Source organism: Pinus tabuliformis, chromosome X (genome assembly GCF_031772625.1).
Source record: "Pinus tabuliformis cultivar Carrire ecotype Pingquan chromosome X, CPIR1, whole genome shotgun sequence".
NCBI classification, from domain to species: domain Eukaryota; kingdom Viridiplantae; phylum Streptophyta; class Pinopsida; order Pinales; family Pinaceae; genus Pinus; species Pinus tabuliformis.
The window spans coordinates 1,259,563,906-1,259,581,070 of NC_142308.1; the positions used below are offsets into that span (position 1 = coordinate 1,259,563,906).

The 17,165-nt window shown below is 46.4% G+C and overlaps 1 long non-coding RNA gene across 1 annotated transcript in view; it reads left to right on the forward strand.

Annotated features, from left to right (window-relative positions):
* Window positions 1-705: 705 nt before the first annotated feature.
* The window catches only part of LOC149144566 (uncharacterized), a 212,598-nt gene continuing 196,138 nt past the window's right edge, over window positions 706-17,165 (forward strand). The window contains exons 1-2 of the long non-coding RNA XR_016264518.1: window positions 706-726; window positions 1,357-1,416. This is a non-coding gene — a long non-coding RNA (uncharacterized LOC149144566). The remainder of the gene's footprint in view (window positions 727-1,356; window positions 1,417-17,165) is intronic.

Consider the following 17,165-nt stretch of genomic DNA (forward strand, 5'->3'; position numbering starts at 1 on the left):
AAGATGCTTACTGTGCTGCTGCTCCTGGTTAAGATGGATGCTCCGACCTGTAGGACCTGTGTTTCTGGTGCTGGATAAATATAAAGAAGGTCTGGATCTAGCTAACGATCATAAGTTTATTACTTTCAATCTCGACCACAAAGATGATAGTATGGATCTGGAACATCAGCATAAGGATCTCGGTCACAAACACCACCATAATCTGGGTAACGAGGCCCTGTCATGGTCTAACGAGGAGAACATGGCTAGAGGATATTGGTGGTTCATATTTGCGTATATGAAGTGCTCGCTATAAATTGGTATCTGCATCTTCAGGAACCGAACGAAAGTATGCTAGGCGAAATAGCACTACTTAGAATTGGTGTTGGAACCACTGGAACTAGTGGGTCATGCGGGCTCAAAAGATGGAAAGGATTGGGGCAACCTAGAAGCTTATTAGAAGGCCATACCCGACTGCATGGAAACTACAACCATAATCAGAATGCTATTAGAGATGGTACTGGGCCGGGTCAAACTGGGTTGGGTAAGACAGTGAAATCCCGCCATCTGAGTCACAATGGGAAGTACCGCCATCCGGGGAGCGCTGGGAACTAAAACAACCCTGGTACGTCATGGGCATAAAACCGCGTTCAAGGATGCGTAAGCAGGCTCGACTGTTAAGGATGCGTAAGCAGGCTCGACCATAAGGGAGAGGACCTTTAGGTACTCGACCATAAGGACCTTTAGGTACTTGACCCCAAGGATGCGTAAGCAGGCTCAACTGTTAAGGAGAGGACCTCACCATATGAATAGTGAGTGACTTCGTCCCTTTAGGTACTCGACTATTAAGGACCCTTTAGGGTGCGTTAGCACACTCGACTAATAAGGATGCGTAAGCAGGCTCGACTGTCAAGGAGAGGACCTTTAGGGTGCATAAGCACGCTCGACTAATAAGGAGAGGTACTCGACCCCAAGGATGCATAAGCAGGCTCGACTGTTAAGGAGAGGACCTCACCATATGAATAGTGAGTGACTCCGTCCCTTTAGGTACTCGACTGTTAAGGAGAGGGAGAGGAGAGGGAGAGGATGCGTAAGTAGGCTCGACTGTTAAGGAGAGGACCTTTAGGTACTCGACCATAAGGACCAGAGGGGCTCGACTGTTAAGGATGCGTAAGCAGGCTCGACTGCGAAGGACCGGAGGTGCTCGACCATAGGGAGAGGACCCTTTAGGGTGCTCGACCATAAGGAACTTTAGGTGCTCAACCATAGGACCTTTAGGTACTCGACCATAAGGGAGAGGGAGAGGATGCGTAAGCAGGCTCGACTGTTAAGGAGAGGACCTCACCATATGAATAGTGAGTGACTCCGTCCCTTTAGGTACTCGACTGTTAAGGAGAGGGAGAGGAGAGGGCCGCCATCGAGAGGATGCGCAAGCAGGCTCGACCATAAGCCCCCCCACCCAATAAGTAAATTGAACCTTTAGGTGCTCGACCATAAGGGAGAGGAGAGGATGCGACAGCAGGCTCGACCAAGAGGGAGAGGACATTTGCGTTCGTTGTATTGCAACTTGACCCCATTGAAGGCTAGGCTCATAGGCCTAACTAAATAAGGATTCTAGCCCCAACTAGGTTCTAATAGGGAGGGCCCGCTAGACGAACTACTAGGAGGGGATAAACCGAATGAAGGCCTAGGCTAGTAGGGTGAATAGCCTAAGGAAGTAATGTATTGTTGGGCTGGCACCTCAACTAGGTGTTTATTGGGTGAGCTGGATGTCTGAGATAGTTGGGTAATAGGTGGATAGATTACCTAGGATCAGCAGAATTCCCAAATAACGGAATCTCTTATTCATACATACCATTGGAAAGTCCATTCATTATAGATAGATAGATAGATAGATAGATAGAGTGAGATGGGGATAGAGATATATGGATATAGAGTGAGTATGAGTGGTAGTATCAGTAGTAAGCATAGACTGGTTGGTACTAGTATGAGTGGTAATATCAGCAGTAAGCAGTATTCGGTATGAGTAGTTATCAGTGTGGTAGGTATGTAAGTAAGCTAAGTAGTCTGATTGGTGGAGTTAGCGTTAAAGAGTCAATGCTAGTGAGACCGAGGGCAGGGTGGAAGGACGAACCGATGGGATTGGATAGTGGGCTTCGCTCGGTCTTGCTTATTCATGGATTTCAAGCCATTCAATGATATTGGCACGATAGCTATATTGAGTGAGGGGGTATATACCCCAAAGGAGGCGAAGCGCATCTACCCATTAGACCGAATCTATTCATTTCTTCTCTCTCTAGTTAGTTCAATCAATATAATTATATATGTAATTACGCTTTAGCGTCGTATGGGATCGTAGCTCGAATCATCGATCGTACCCGTAATATCGTATACAAATATATAGATATCATTATATATGTCATTATGCATTTCTTCCAGTCATGAATGAGATATATTATATATGTCATTATGCATTCATGATGCGCAAGCAGGCTCGACCAAAGGGAGAGGCAATATCGAACCAATATCGCCCAAACATTGGGTTTCTGAAACGCGATGGGATGTGCCCTTCAAAGAGAATAGATAATAGATAGGAGGAATAATAGCTACGAGAAAGTATATGCATCATTGATCTCCTTATGCCAAGGGGTTTATCGCTCATTAATCTCCTGGGTGGAAGCCAACCTATTAGGAGCTCGTGATTTTCTATTTTTTATAAAGAGAACCGCAAGATGGGGTTCCTAGAGGATGGATGATCTGTCTAAAAAACTATCTAAATAGTGTTGCCTGCGTATTAGTACAGCTATAATAAGCATACCTTAGATCTTGTTTAATGAGGCTCGCGCCCTTCCCCGTAATATCTGCCTTAGTTAATATCGTTCGTTGCAACCGCTATGTGGTGACCGGGTAGAACTAGGAAGTCTATGGCTGTCTGATGAGATCTGCTTTCCTTTGGTTCAAACCTGCCGACCCCAATCGAGGCTTTTAATATAAGGGCTCCCCCACCCCACATGTGCTTACCGGGTATAAATACTAATGAATAGAGACCTGTACCCGGGCACCTGATCGGAATGTAAAAGCCCCTGAGTCGGCTATGTGCTTACCCTTACCGGGGATAACCACTTCTATTTATATCTTCTTATTGCATCCTTTGGTGCGCACCTGGTGGATGAGCTTTCACACGCGGGTTTATGAGGCAGTATTCATTTGTATCATGAGGCAAGGTAACTACAACACGGAGTAGTGTTCCTTCTGGCTGGAGTAAGGCTATAAGTTACTTTGGTTGAAAAGTGAACCCGCTATGCACGGCAAGCCGCTATGTGGGCTATGTATGATGTAAGGTCTATGTGGGCTATGATGTCTAGAGTAAGGCAGTAACCCCGATCTGATGGCTGAACCCCCTGGCTTAACCCCGATGAATAAGATAGTGGAGAAAGAATGTATCCCCACGAAGCACTGTCATTCTTGCATAGTGATAGCGGATGCTAAGGCGTTGTTTACTATCCCGAGCTCTTGCACGCTTTGCTCCCGACGTAGATAACCCCTCCTGGGCATTGTATTGTAGGATAGTAAAGAGGGCAGGTCATTTATTGATTCTGCAATGTATTGATAGAGGAGGCAAGAGCTGTAAATAAGGTAGGCGTTACCTAGGAGTTTACTGTGCTCACGAGACGTTCTGTTGGAGGATCTATCTCTTGTCCCCGAAAGTATATCCCGAGAGAGCCTTAATGAGTAAGTTCATAAGGTAGCTCCGAGAGTAAGAGAATGAGTACCTCTAATGAATCTAATAGCTTACAAGCCCCTCGGTACCTTCCAATAAGCATAAATGGCTGCATTTTTGATGTTTTACTAGGTCAAAAATCCAGTGGGTAGGTTTATAGGTGATTCCTCATCTGGGTTTATGAGCGGCAATAATCTTGAAATAAACCCCCCTTGTGATGAGTACTTTCTTGTATGCACTTAATAGACTTGAAACTAAGCGCTTCCTGTTGTGATTGGGAATAGAGCTAATGAAGTAAGGAGTAAAGAAACGTCTAGAAAGACGAAGCCCATCTGAGCTAACTCTGTACTATAGTACTATAGGTACTAGATTACTATGGTATAAATAGGAAATCCCAATAGTGCAAGCCTCTAGCTCTACCCTAGCTAAGTAAAGTATGTCATCTGTTGCGCTAGGTGCATCTATAGTTGGGATATGCTGGAACAGGTGAATCAGCAGCTTAAGAAACTCCTTCATGAGGTAATTCCTCTCCTCTCCTCTCCCTCTCCTTATCAGTCGAGCCCCTGACGGACCTTATGGTCGAGCACCTAAAGGTCCTCTCCTCTCCTCTCCCTCTCCTCTCCCTTGGGGTCGAGTACCTAAATGTCCTCTCCTTGACAGTCGAGCCTGCTTACGCATCCTTATTAGTCGAGTGTGCTAACGCACCCTAAAGGGTCCTTAACAGTCGAGTACCTAAAGGTACGGAGTCACTCACTATTCATATGGTGAGGTCCTCTCCTTAACAGTTGAGCCTGCTTACGCATCCTTACGGTCGAGCACCCTAAAGGGACGGAGTCACTCACTATTCATATGGTGAGGGTCCTTATCAGTCGAGCCCCCTAAAGGGTCCTCTCCTTAACAGTCGAGCCTGCTTACGCATCCTTAACAGTCAAGCCTGCTTACGCATCCTCTCCCTCTCCCTTATGGTCGAGTACCTAAAGGTCCTATCCTCTCCTTATCAGTCGAGCCCCCTAAAGGGTCCTCTCCTTAACAGTCGAGCCTGCTTACGCATCCTTAACAGTCGAGCCTGCTTACACATCCTCTCCCTCTCCCTTATGTTCGAGTACCTAAAGGTCCTCTCCTCTCCTTATCAGTCGAGCCCCCTCTCCTCTCCCTCTCCTCTCCTTATCAGTCGAGCCCCCTCTCCTCTCCCTCTCCTTAACAGTCGAGTACCTAAAGGGACGGAGTCACTCACTATTCATATGGTGAGGTCCTCTCCTTAACAGTCGAGCCTGCTTACGCATCCTTGGGGTCGAGTACCTCTCCTTATTAGTCGAGCGTGCTTACGCACCCTAAAGGTCCTCTCCTTGACAGTCGAGCTTGCTTACGCATCCTTATTAGTCGAGTGTGCTAACGCACCCTAAAGGGTCCTTAACAGTCGAGTACCTAAAGGGACGGAGTCACTCACTATTCATATGCTGAGGTCCTCTCCTTAACAGTCGAGCCTGCTTACGCATCCTTGGGGTCGAGTACCTCTCCTTATTAGTCGAGCGTGCTTACGCACCCTAAAGGTCCTCTCCTTGACAGTCGAGCTTGCTTACGCATCCTTATTAGTCGAGTGTGCTAACGCACCCTAAAGGGTCCTTAACAGTCGAGTACCTAAAGGGACAGAGTCACTCACTATTCATATGGTGAGGTCCTCTCCTTAACAGTCGAGCCTGCTTACGCATCCTTGGGGTCGAGTACCTAAAGGTCCTCTCCTTAACAGTCGAGCCTGCTTACGCATCCTCTCCCTCTCCCTTATGGTCGAGTACCTAAAGGTCCTATGGTCGAGCACCTAAAGGTCCTTAACAGTTGAGCACCTAAAGGTCCTCTCCTTAACAGCCGAGCACCTAAAGGTGATGGCGGCCTTAACAGTCGAGCCTGCTTACGCATCCTTATCAGTCGAGCCCCCTGTCGGGTCCTTGCACTAGGAAGCGCAAACCCCTCCGGGTCCTTGCCTATCCCGAGAATAAAGCTGGTCAATAGAGCGAGTAACCCAATGCAATGCCACAAATCTATAATCGATGCCAGCAAGCGAGCCTTGACCATGCCTATCCCGGATGAATCCGTGTAACAGGGGATGCGTCTAACTTCGTAACTAAGTCCACCCACTTCGTCACTTCGATGAGCCTTTAATTAGTGTAGCTATTCCCAGGTCAAAGCTGGTCAATGCTTATTCACTTCAATGGCCGATCAATGCCTATGGTTAGACATGGTGGAGCATCTTATCAATAGATAAGAAAAGATAACCACTACTCCATGCGGAAGGTCTTGAATCGGAGGGTGACCGTATGTACCTCAATATCCATCCTTACCTATCCCGGATGGTGATCGTATGTCTCTACCATAAGACGTGCCTACCGTATGTATCTACTGGCTTGGAGGTCTTTAACAAAATGAAGCTTTATCCAATCAAGTGAAGGTTGATGGTCTCTAACCAAGGAAGAGAAAAGATAACATCTCCTTGAGCCCCAGATAATATATAAGGCCTCATTTTCATTATTCCTTCTCGGCACATGAACTATAGAGAAACATGCTTCATTATAGAATTCATTACGCTTTATTATCTACGTAATTACGCGATTTCAGCATTGATCAAATACGAGTAGCTGGAAATTTTGAGGCCCGGAGGGTGCGTTAGCACACTCGACTAAAAAGCCGCCATCGACTCGACCGAGGTTACGAGGGAGAGGAGTGCATGAGAAAATGAGAAGTCAAACTTCCCTAACCTCCGCCAAGGGAAAATGGCCAATCTCGTAGGGAGAATGTCCTCTCCTCTCCCTTATGGTCGAGTACCTAAAGGTCCTCTCCTTATCAGTCGAGCTTGCTTACGCATCCTTATCAGTCGAGCCTGCTTACGCATCCAAAACCTCCGCCAAGGGAGCTGATCAAAAAGTAAGTCAAATGAACCCGCTTGCTTGATGTTAGGAGGGAAAGGTCCCGGAGGGGCTTGCGCTTCCTAGTGCAAGGGTGAGCCTGCCGAACTCTCGACCCCCGCCATCGATTTATCGCTCATCCATCCGATGGGTGAGGGCCGCCAGAAAGGAGCTGCTCGCCGAGGATGCGCAAGCAGGCTCGACCAAAGGCCCGGTAGGCCCGGTAGGGACTCACTATTCATATGGTGAGGGACTCACTATTCATATGGTGAGGGAGAGGACAAATCTCCCTGACCTCCCTCTTAAGCGCTTTCTTCATTCATCCAATGGGTTAGGACATGACTTCCTCCACATCCTAGGTAACCGTAAGGTTGATCCATCCGGCCCAAGGTCTAAGCAGTGCCTTCTAAGCGGCGCTTCATGAATCCAAGCTAGGGCATATAGGTCTGAAGGTGGATAGGTTGGACTCAAGAATAAGGCAAGGGTGAGAGGAGAGGGTACATGACTAGATGCCTCCTTTCCTCCCCATGAAGCATTCCTAGCGGATGCATGAAAAGTAAGTATAGTAAAGTCTGATCCCGTCCTGAGAATAAATAGAAGGGTTAATAGCAGTAGTGACTAAGCAATTAATAACAAGTTAATAACGAGTGAGGGCTATAGGTCATAAAGTGGTCTACTTAGGTCCCCTGAGCTTAATGCAATGGCACAGCTTCTCTTTCAAACTAAATTGGGTGCTGGCCCTATCTTTTCTTTCTCTTGGTATCGCCTTAAGCCTTTCTATGGCCAAAAAAAGTCTTTTGAAAGGTATTATTATCGCTTAACGCTTGTGCTAAGGAAAGGAATCAATATAGTTTTGTTAGTCGTTTTGAAGAGTTCCTTGCCCTCAGAAGCGCAAGCCCTCCGGACCTTTCTTTTTTTTTCCGTAGGGTCAGTCATACCAGTTTTAGTAGTTCCCGTGTGGGTAATAACTTAGGAGTTTCAGGGTCAGGTTCCTTATGATCTGCAAGTTCTTGCAGTAGTTCTTTCCATGGATTGTGTATTAAGGAGCAACTACTGGTGGTATTTAGAATTATCCTTCGCTTCGGTATTGGAACCATGGATGAAGGGAGTTCTTGTTCCTTGTGGATAGGCAGTCCCGGGGATGATGCCCTTAGGTAGGGCTTTCCATCCTTAGTTTCGAAACCTCCGGGCTTTGACCAATAGATCGACTGATTCTCCTCTCCTTATCAGTCGAGCCCCCTGTCGGATCCTTGACGGCCTAACTCACGATGAGACTCTCTCCCCTGCTTCCGTTTCCCAATCAAATCCGCCCGGGTAATTGGATATCCGTTGGCCTGGGCAGAAGGGAAAGAGACGGCCAATCCTTCCCATTACGTTTCTCCAGTCTATTCCGCTCCTCCAGGATAAAGGCAAACCGAACAAGATTATACATACTTTTCTCAAAGTTAGGCCCTATTACGTAAGGGGTATAAGTACTCTTTTTAAAGGAAAGAGGGGTGGTTGATCGTAAAAAAGCATCAGATGCGAAGGCATAGGTAAAGGTGGAGGGTTGGTGTGGCACGTAAGGCCCAGTTCCAGTTGAAGTATCACCCATAATTGTATTTTATTGAGTTTAGGTAGCGGAGGTGGAGACAGTTGAACCAGAGCCTGTTGATTGAGATCGATATCGAGATTCCGCGAGGACAGAAGCAGGGATAGCAGGCAGGAGTGGGAGTCAATTGGTCGGGTAACAAAATAGACAGTCACAGAGAGTCCACAAGCGGAACTCAGAAAAGCCGATAGAAGCACTCATTCTGAACTAGCAAGCTCTCTATGTCTTTATGGGGAGCATACTCATCCAGATAGACGGGATGATAGACATAAAACACTGGAGAGAAGGGGACACATTTGGGACGAACAGAGGTAGAGGCGGGGATTCAATCACTGATATACTTCCTGCCTTCCGGTCGATTACAAGACCTCTCGGATAAAGCGTTCTCCTCTCGCTATCGATGGTCGAGTGGTTGGGTCGGGAGGAGAGAGATTGAAGACAGACCAGGATGCCCATTTAATGCTAGACTTTTCTAAAGTGGAATTCCAGAGGACCTTTAGGTGCTCGACCAAAAGCCCCCCCCACCCAATAAGTAAATTGAAAAGGCGCAATCAATGAATCAGTCAGTGAATCGCTTTTAGTATCTCTTGCTTCTTTGGCTAGCTCAGTTCGTGAGTCTAGTTCTGGAGTGCCGGATCTCCCATCGGGAAAGGTCCTTTCTCCGAGATGTCGTGTTCGATCAATAGTTATATGCTTTACATATTCGAGTTGGTGAACTGCACCACTGCTTCGAAGGAACAAGGGACTATCAATGACTACCAAGTCCTACTGTGGAATGGATCGCTCGCTAAAGCCCTTAGTAGAGAATTATGCCCCGGGATTCAATAGCCAAAATGCACCAATTTGATCTTCTATATCGTTCGGTGGTGTGTGCTTCACCTCATTCATTCACTCGTTCATTCAATTCAATTTACTTATTGGGTGGGGGGGGCTTATGGTCGAGCCTGCTTACGCATCCTCGTCGTTTCAAGTTTATTTGAACATAAGGAGGAATGAAAACTAAACCTGCCCTCACCTTCTTAAAGAGGATATGGGTTGAAGGAAACTGGAAACCGGTTGAAGTCAGGGAGATTTGTCCTCTCCCTTTGGTCGAGCCTGCTTGCGCATCCCCAAATGGCCAAATTAGTAGGGTTATACTCAGTCTACGCATGGTAGCCCGCTTGGGCGTGTAAAGTAGCCGTAAAACGCACGCAAATGCCCTCTCCTCTCCTCTCCCTTGGGGTCGAGTACCTAAAGGTCCTCTCCTTAACAGTCGAGCCTGCTTACGCATCCTTATCAGTCGAGCCTGCTTACGCATCCTTTCAGACGAGATTCCACTCTCGATGCATGCCTCTGGAAAACTACCACATGCTAATATATAACTACCACCATAACAAGGAGCCGTAAGGCCGCTCGACCATAAGGGAGAGATAGGAGATGGCATAATGACATATGCCCATAGATTCATGATCTGCTAAAGCGTAATTACGTATATAATGAATGACTGGAATCACTACGTTCTCTCGAAGAATTGATCAAAGAATTAGATAGGTAATTCCGTAATGATGCGCAAGCAGGCTCGACTAAAAGGAGAGGAATTCTATATGTCATTATGACAGATATTATATATGTCATTACGGCAGCAAATGAATTGGATTCAAGTTCAATTTACATATTAGGTGGGGGGCTCTCCTTAACAGTTGAGCCTGCTTGCGCATCCTGAGTGATTGATCGATTGAGGGGAAGAAATCTGAAGTCCCTTCTAGCTCTTTGATTGAGGGGAAGAACTCATTTCAATTCGATCCACCCATAGGCGGTAGCTTAAGCAGTCTCACAATCAATACTTCCAGAGCACAGTTGACGATAGCTTTCCTTCTGGTTGTACTTTCAGAGCACAGTTGAACAACAAAGTGGAATGGACCTTGTGTAAGAGTGTTACGTAGCTCAGTTAGCTAGCGATATGAGTTCAGTGAGCGTAGCGATTATGGTAAGTAAGAGTTAGGAAGGGTAGTGAAAGTGGCAGTAGCAGTGATGGTGTTCCATTGATGTTTGACTTTGACGGGGTAAGTGTGCTAAGAGGTATTGGACGGTTCTTTCTCGATAGCTTGTTCGTGTGCCACCGGTTCGGGTTAGACCATTTCATCTTGGACAATGGGTTAGCGAGAAGAAGTAGTGGGTTAGATAGCTTGGATGGTTCAGTTAAGTGAATCAGTCTCAGTAGGCAGTGAGATTGCTTGCTAGGAAGGATAGCTTGGACGGATAGATTGGTTCGATGGCTTAGATGTTTTCATTATTGTTCCAATAGTGTCTGTAAGGGTCGAAGACCAAGATTCGGTGAGTTATTTCTTGTTTCAGTTTAAATAAGTTAATAAGTCTCAGTGACACTAGCTTCACCTTGAGATGGCTACACCTATTTATTGCTCCGCTTGGTTTGCTAGCTCTGGCACTTGTTGCACGATACACTGTTTCACAGCTTGGTTCGGCCCACTTTGACGGGGCAACTTCTATTGCATTACAGCTTTGACCATACCAAGTGCTATGGATGATGACCAGCCTAACAGCTAGCGATAGAAGCAGCACGAGACGAGGTTCAGCTAGCTCCCAGTTAGTACTAGTCAAAGTATCAATCACTAGCTTTACCTTTTGCTTTTCCTTTCACGTTGGTCAAGCCTGCTTACGCATCCTTTTCCTTATCCTTTGGCTTGATAAGCTTCACTTTGCTATTCTTCATGGGCATAGTTTCTTCACCTCGCTCCGCTTCCACTTGGTGGGCTTCCCTTAGCTATTTCCATTTCCTCTTCCATTAGCTATTGTTTCACAAGGTACGAGAAGTCTATCCTCTGGTGAACGAGGTTCAGCTTCGCCATTGTTTGGTAGACGAGGTTCAGGTTTGAATGGTTCTGTTTCGACCAGGGTTAGCGAGCACAGGTATGGTTAACCACTTTTTTTGGACAACTTCCATTTAGACCAGGTTTGATTGAGCAGCATCGGGTAACACTTGGACAACCCATTAATGGTTCATCAGGAGGTTCAGCTTCGCAATCCATTGTTTGGTTCACGATCTATGGGTTAAGTTCACAAGATACAATGTTTCACGATCTATTGGTTAAGTATTCCTCGTACAGATTGAAAGCTTGAACAACTTCCAGCACACGAACTAGCACGAGGCAAGGATGCTGGCGCAATCGCAGGATGAGGTGCGGTTCACAGCTTAACAGCCCAGGAACTCTAGCTAGCGAGAGAGAGTATCCCAGGTTCAGCTAGCTCAGTTTAAGTATAAAAAATAGTATCAATCACTAGCTCTAGCCTTACCTTTTCCTTTGGATGGATAAGCTTCACCTGGATCTTATCTTGATTGGTAAAAGCTTAAACCTGCCTTAACTATAGCTTGGTCGGGATGATAACTAGCCCAATAGCAGCACGAGGTCAGGTTCACGGCTTATCAGCTCATGAACTAGCACGAGGTCAGGATCCAGCCCAACAACAATCACGAGGTATGGCAGGCTCGATCGATGGCAGGTTGGTAGGTGGAGAGCTTTCCCTGCCCCGCATGAGGGATGTGGGCGAGAGCTCCCCCTGGTCTCGATGTATGGATGAGCGCCTTTATATGTCTGGATCGATGGCAGGTTTGGAGGGAGAGTGGAAGTATGTATGCTCGACCGATCAGATGGGAGGCTTTACCGATGGTGGGTTCCTCTTGATCGAAGGTATGCTGAGTCGAGGTATCTGCCGTGTCTGGATCGAAGGATGGATCGTTGGAACTGCCTTCTTGGATTGATTCTCAACAGTCATAACCTTCAGAGAAACGGGGCTGGCTGGAGGGGCTTGCCATCAAATTCACAATCTAAGCATAGCCGTGGTGGGCCTATCTCGCTAGCTGAGGCTTAACATTTGAAACTATCTGTTTAGTAATCTATTACAGAATAAATGTTTGACCGGCTCAATAAGAAATATATCTAGGAGCGTAGCGAGGGTTTCCTGCTAGTAATAATCAATATCCTTTTCCATCTAGTCATGTAGGCAGGCTGGTAATGACAGAAAGAGTATATCCTCATAGGTCGCCCAAAGGTCTGGACTCATGGTTGGTAGATTAGATGCGAGGCATCGTAACACTTCAAACCCTTCTAACGTAACACTTACATGTGGATAAAGATATATATCTATTTGTTTTAAGGACTAGCTTTAGTAGGAAGGGAGGTCAGGTAAGTTCTCAGAGTTCATAGCCCTAAAGAGAGATTATGAGGCGATACAGAAGCTATCCCCTTGAGCAAATCAATGGAAGTGACTCGTATCCATTTTATTCAATATTGAATGGTTAGGTGACCAAGGTGGAGCCAAACCTGTCACGGTGAGGAGGCGACTTAGCGAGCTCTATCTAGACCTTTTTCTGTCTAGATCTTTCCAACTTGACCGGTATGTTCCGTGCCTATTTTTAGGGGAAACTTTTCAATTTGACTTATTGGGTGGGGGGGGCGTTGGTCGAGTCCCTACCGGGCCTCACCCTCCTTTGTCGGATGAGCCATTCTTCCTAATTGCCATTTTGATCAATATTTGAGCAAATCTGGCGGAATGAGCTGAATAAATAGGGCAGGCCACCTAAGGAAGGAAGGACGGCCACCTCATGCTCGAAGGGATATGAATGACCTACAAGGGAGGAGACAGAACCAAGGAAAGGTATTCAACCACAGCCTGATAACCCAGAAAGACTTCGGTTCTACCTTCCCTAACCAAATAGGTTCTACCTTTGCTATGATAAAAAGGCCGGTAACCCCCCAGCAATACCGCGGACCTATTCTCCATTATCCATCCTTAGCAGACCTATTCTCCGCAGACCTAATCTATATCGATCTATCCTTATCTTATCGGATCTTCAGGAAGGTGGGATCCGCTCCTGAGATTCTCGGGTGGTAAGATAGTTCAGACTAGGCGGACCTATCTGATCTGAAGACAGTATTGTAAGGACCTTTATGGTACGTGATAACCTTACCTTATAGAGAGCTCCCTCTGCTTGCTTGTAATTTGACCCTTCGCTATCTCCGCTTGCTTCTAGCGCTTCTTGCTTGTAAGACCTTTCCTTCTAGGCCTGCTTGTCCATCATCACCTTGGCAAGTACTTCATTTATTTCCAATCATTGACGGAAATCCGACGAAATGAGCAGGGGCTGAACGGACATGAATTGGATAGTAATTACAACAAATTAGAGAAGGTTCGAATCCCGGACACAGGCTTAGAAACTTTGTTTCGTTGCCGTCTTTTTGGGAATTGATGATATTAACTGTCGAAGAAGCATTTTTGAGTTCCCCATATTGTCGAATAAGCATTTGTCCGCACGACTACTGGAAATTCATTATACTAAAGCGTTTTTAAGCTTTGAAGGCGCTGATGATCTTCCAATGCTCCAAGCGGGCTCGCTCCTTCCTCTTCTGGCTATTCAAAGAAGATTTATCCACATTCTGATCTATCTTTCTACCTATTCCTATCTATCCTTTCCCTTTGGTCGAGCAACGTAGTACCTCAAAGAGCTCAGGGTTATACCTTTCCCGTAGCGATAAGGTGGTTATTCCTAATTTCCTTCTGGTCTCTCCATCTTTCTTTCCATCTTTATCTCCATCTATCTCTCCTCGCTCCTCTCCCTCAACTGGGCATCGATCAAAATCATCCGTTGGCCCACCCACTTGAAGACCTACCCAGGCTCCTCACTCCTTTTCGTGACGTTTCTCTATGTTAGGCGGGATGCAATCATTTGCTTTTAGGTTCAGCGGGAACCCACTTGCTGGGAGAGGAAACGAATTTGAAGACCAAAGGGAAAGGTCCCGGAGGGGCTTACGCTTCTTAGTGCAAGGAATTTAGCTTTTGGAGAGAACGAGCACTTTAGAATGAGGAATGAGGAATTTAGAACGAGGAATATGGCCCCCACCCCCGTAGTTCTAGGCGGGTGAATGAAGGTCGTAGTCCTTCCGAGAGAGGGAGAGACATAAGGGGAGATGCTCACCCACGCTTATTTCCTAGGTCTTTTACCACCCACGAAGCGGTCTTCCTGATCGATGCGGTGATCGATTATATCCATTTTGATCATTACCTCAGCTATTAGGCTAGGCGTTCCAGTGGGGATGGCTTGCGTCACTTCCGTTCTGTCATCGGCTAAAGAATCAATATCTATCTCTTTAGTCCCTAGACTTCTTTCCTTGGTACGAAAGCTAAACAAGAGAATGGGGTTTGAGCCATAAACCGCTTAAATTGGCATTTGAATGTGTTTTATTGCCATTTAAGCCCTTAAAAGCCTTATCTCCAGGAAGATGAGAGAAGGAGGACAAGCCAGAAAGAATCAATCTATAGAACGAGAACAACGAATGCGATGGGCAGCCTCGCAGAGCCGGAGGGCAGCCCTGACCAATCAATATATTAAAACAGTAACTATCTTCATAGTTTACTTTCATAGTGGAGATTCATAGTGTCATTTCCTGCCAGAAAGAAGAAATCTATAGCTCGAGCCAGCCAGCCACGAGGGAGGAGGGTTATATAAAAGAAAGCTACTCCTAGCCTTGAAACGTACCTGGTCATTTCAATACTTAAAGGTAGCCTAACAAAGAAAGTTATATTATCCAACGAAGAAGCTTGAAAATCAAACACCTGGGAGGTTGCTTGCTTTCTGACTTGCCTTCCTCGAGCGTTAGCGAGACTACTCCTTACCCAGCCAGACCTACCACGCCTACAAGGGTAGGTACCAACATATGCATTGAGGGTAAGTGAAAATATATGCGATAAACCCAGTGCCCCATTCGTACTGTTGCCATTCTAACTATTGGAAAGCCATGAAATTAGTTCTATAAGGCCGGCCGGAAGACCAACCAAACCAAAAGGTGAGGTAAAGCCAGACAGAAAGATCTACGATGGTCTTCGCTAACAACAAATTCCAGTCCATATGCCCGATAAGGCTTCGTACTTGAAAAGGGTGAAAGTGGCCATACAGCGCGTTCAAATGGCCTTTGTAGCGGTTTAGCACTAATCCCTAAATGTTTCTTGCCAGGATGATGAAAGGAAGCTCTTGGTAAAGCTGCTGCGTGATTAAGGACGATGATAGAAACTATAGGTCAGATCACTACGATATGAAGGAGGATTTTCTGAGTTAGGTCCATGAAATTTCCTGCTCAAACCTGAGCAGAGCTAGCTTGAAGGTAAGGTTATCGCTTACAAGCAAGCAGAGAGAGCTATAAGGTTCGGTTCTCACGTACCAGAATCTCGTATATAGAGAGAATTTGAAAACATGCTTCTTCAAACGACATTGCTGCTATTATATATGTAATTACGTTGTTGGTTTCTAAATCTCAATATATAAGCTTCATTTACCATAATATAAAGAAAAGAAGGGACGGAGTCACTCACTATTCATATGGTGAGGGTGAGGTAACGTGTGAGGAGACGAACAACTCTCTTTTGGGGGAGGGGCCCCAAAAGAGAGGAACGCGAAGAGGGCCGCCATCGTTTTAACGCTCACTCATCATATGGGTGAGGGTGCGTAAGCACACTCGACTGTCAAGGAGAGGCCCGGTAGGGGCTCGACTGTTAAGGAGAGGGATTTATCGCTCTATTTTCCCAAAATAGAGGGACGGAGTCACTCACTATTCATACGGTGAGGGTTCTTATAGGCTTTGTGGGAGCTGCTAGACGGAATCAGTCGCCCAAGGTGTTGTATGCAATGGTGGACCGAGATAGGGAAGGGCATTACTCTTGTTGCTGGCCGCTTGAAATGAACAGAGCTTATGTATGCAAAGTGGGCTGCCGGGTGCTTGCCTCCTTGGTTGATCGCTATAGCTCGTAGTTGATTGAAGGGTGGGTGGGGCCAGGATAGGGAAGGAAGGAGGCAAGCCCCAAACATATCCTTCCTGACTGTCAATATGCTGATGAATGGTGTCTCCGCGTAGTACTAAGGGCATTAGTGGCTATGAATTAATATGAAACTTACTGGAATATCGGAGCCTCCTGATGGTGGGCGAGCCTCCCACACAAAAGGGGATTAGGTATCCGAGTAAAGCAATAAAACCAATATAAAAAGCCAAGCCATTCCTTGCTCCGGTCACTGGCTACGGTGATGGGCTACGGTAATCTGTACCTGTTGCTACCCCCGAAGGGGATATAGGTAGGGTAGCTTTGCAAGAGCGTACTGAGAGAGGCCCGGAGGGACTCACTATTCATATGGTGAGGAAAACCCCTAATAAATCTTCCAATAACCAAATATCTGACTAAACTGTTTGAGCGGTAGCGAGTCAGCTTGCGCGCTTATTCGCTCGGATGCAAGGAGCGCTTATTGGGGAGGTGCCTGTTGGGGAGGTGCTTATTGATAAATGGAGGTAGGGCTTCGTGTTCTTTTCATCCTGTGTAGGCATGGATATACTTTGATGAGGGGTTAGTTATGGACGTACAGCTGCCTCTTTATTCTATAGCAAAAAGCCAATAGGCTCCTAAACAGGCTTAACGAACTGCATTTGTGAGGGTGAGGTGCCGTAAGGCTGCTCTATTGCTAAATAGAGGTCAACTGGGGGCTTGCCTCTGCCTGCTATGGTAGTATGCTGTCCCTGGCTGCTGTGGTAGTAGCTACTTCTTCGCATGCTCGCCTATGCCTTTGCTGAAGATTCCACTCTAGGTGACTCTGGCTACACTCTAGCTGCCTTCCCCATTGGCTACTTGACTATCCCGCAGGAGCATGCAACTCTATTACAAGTCCTCGGCTATTGGCCAATCCATTCAATCCATTTGGTGCTTCTATTCTAACTGACGTGAAGTGAAAGTACCAACGTAACTAAGCGCTTAATGTAATCCATGTCAATGTGTGAAGCCCGTCCAGCTTTCTTTGTGGATCCCATTCTGCCCCATCCATCAAAGTCTCTCTTCTAAGTTATTGAGTGAATCCGGCTGGCAGTTCCACGATCAAAGCTAAAGATGACCCCTCTAGGCTAATAAAGAACCATCCTGCCATGCCATGCAACTAAAAGTGCTCGGC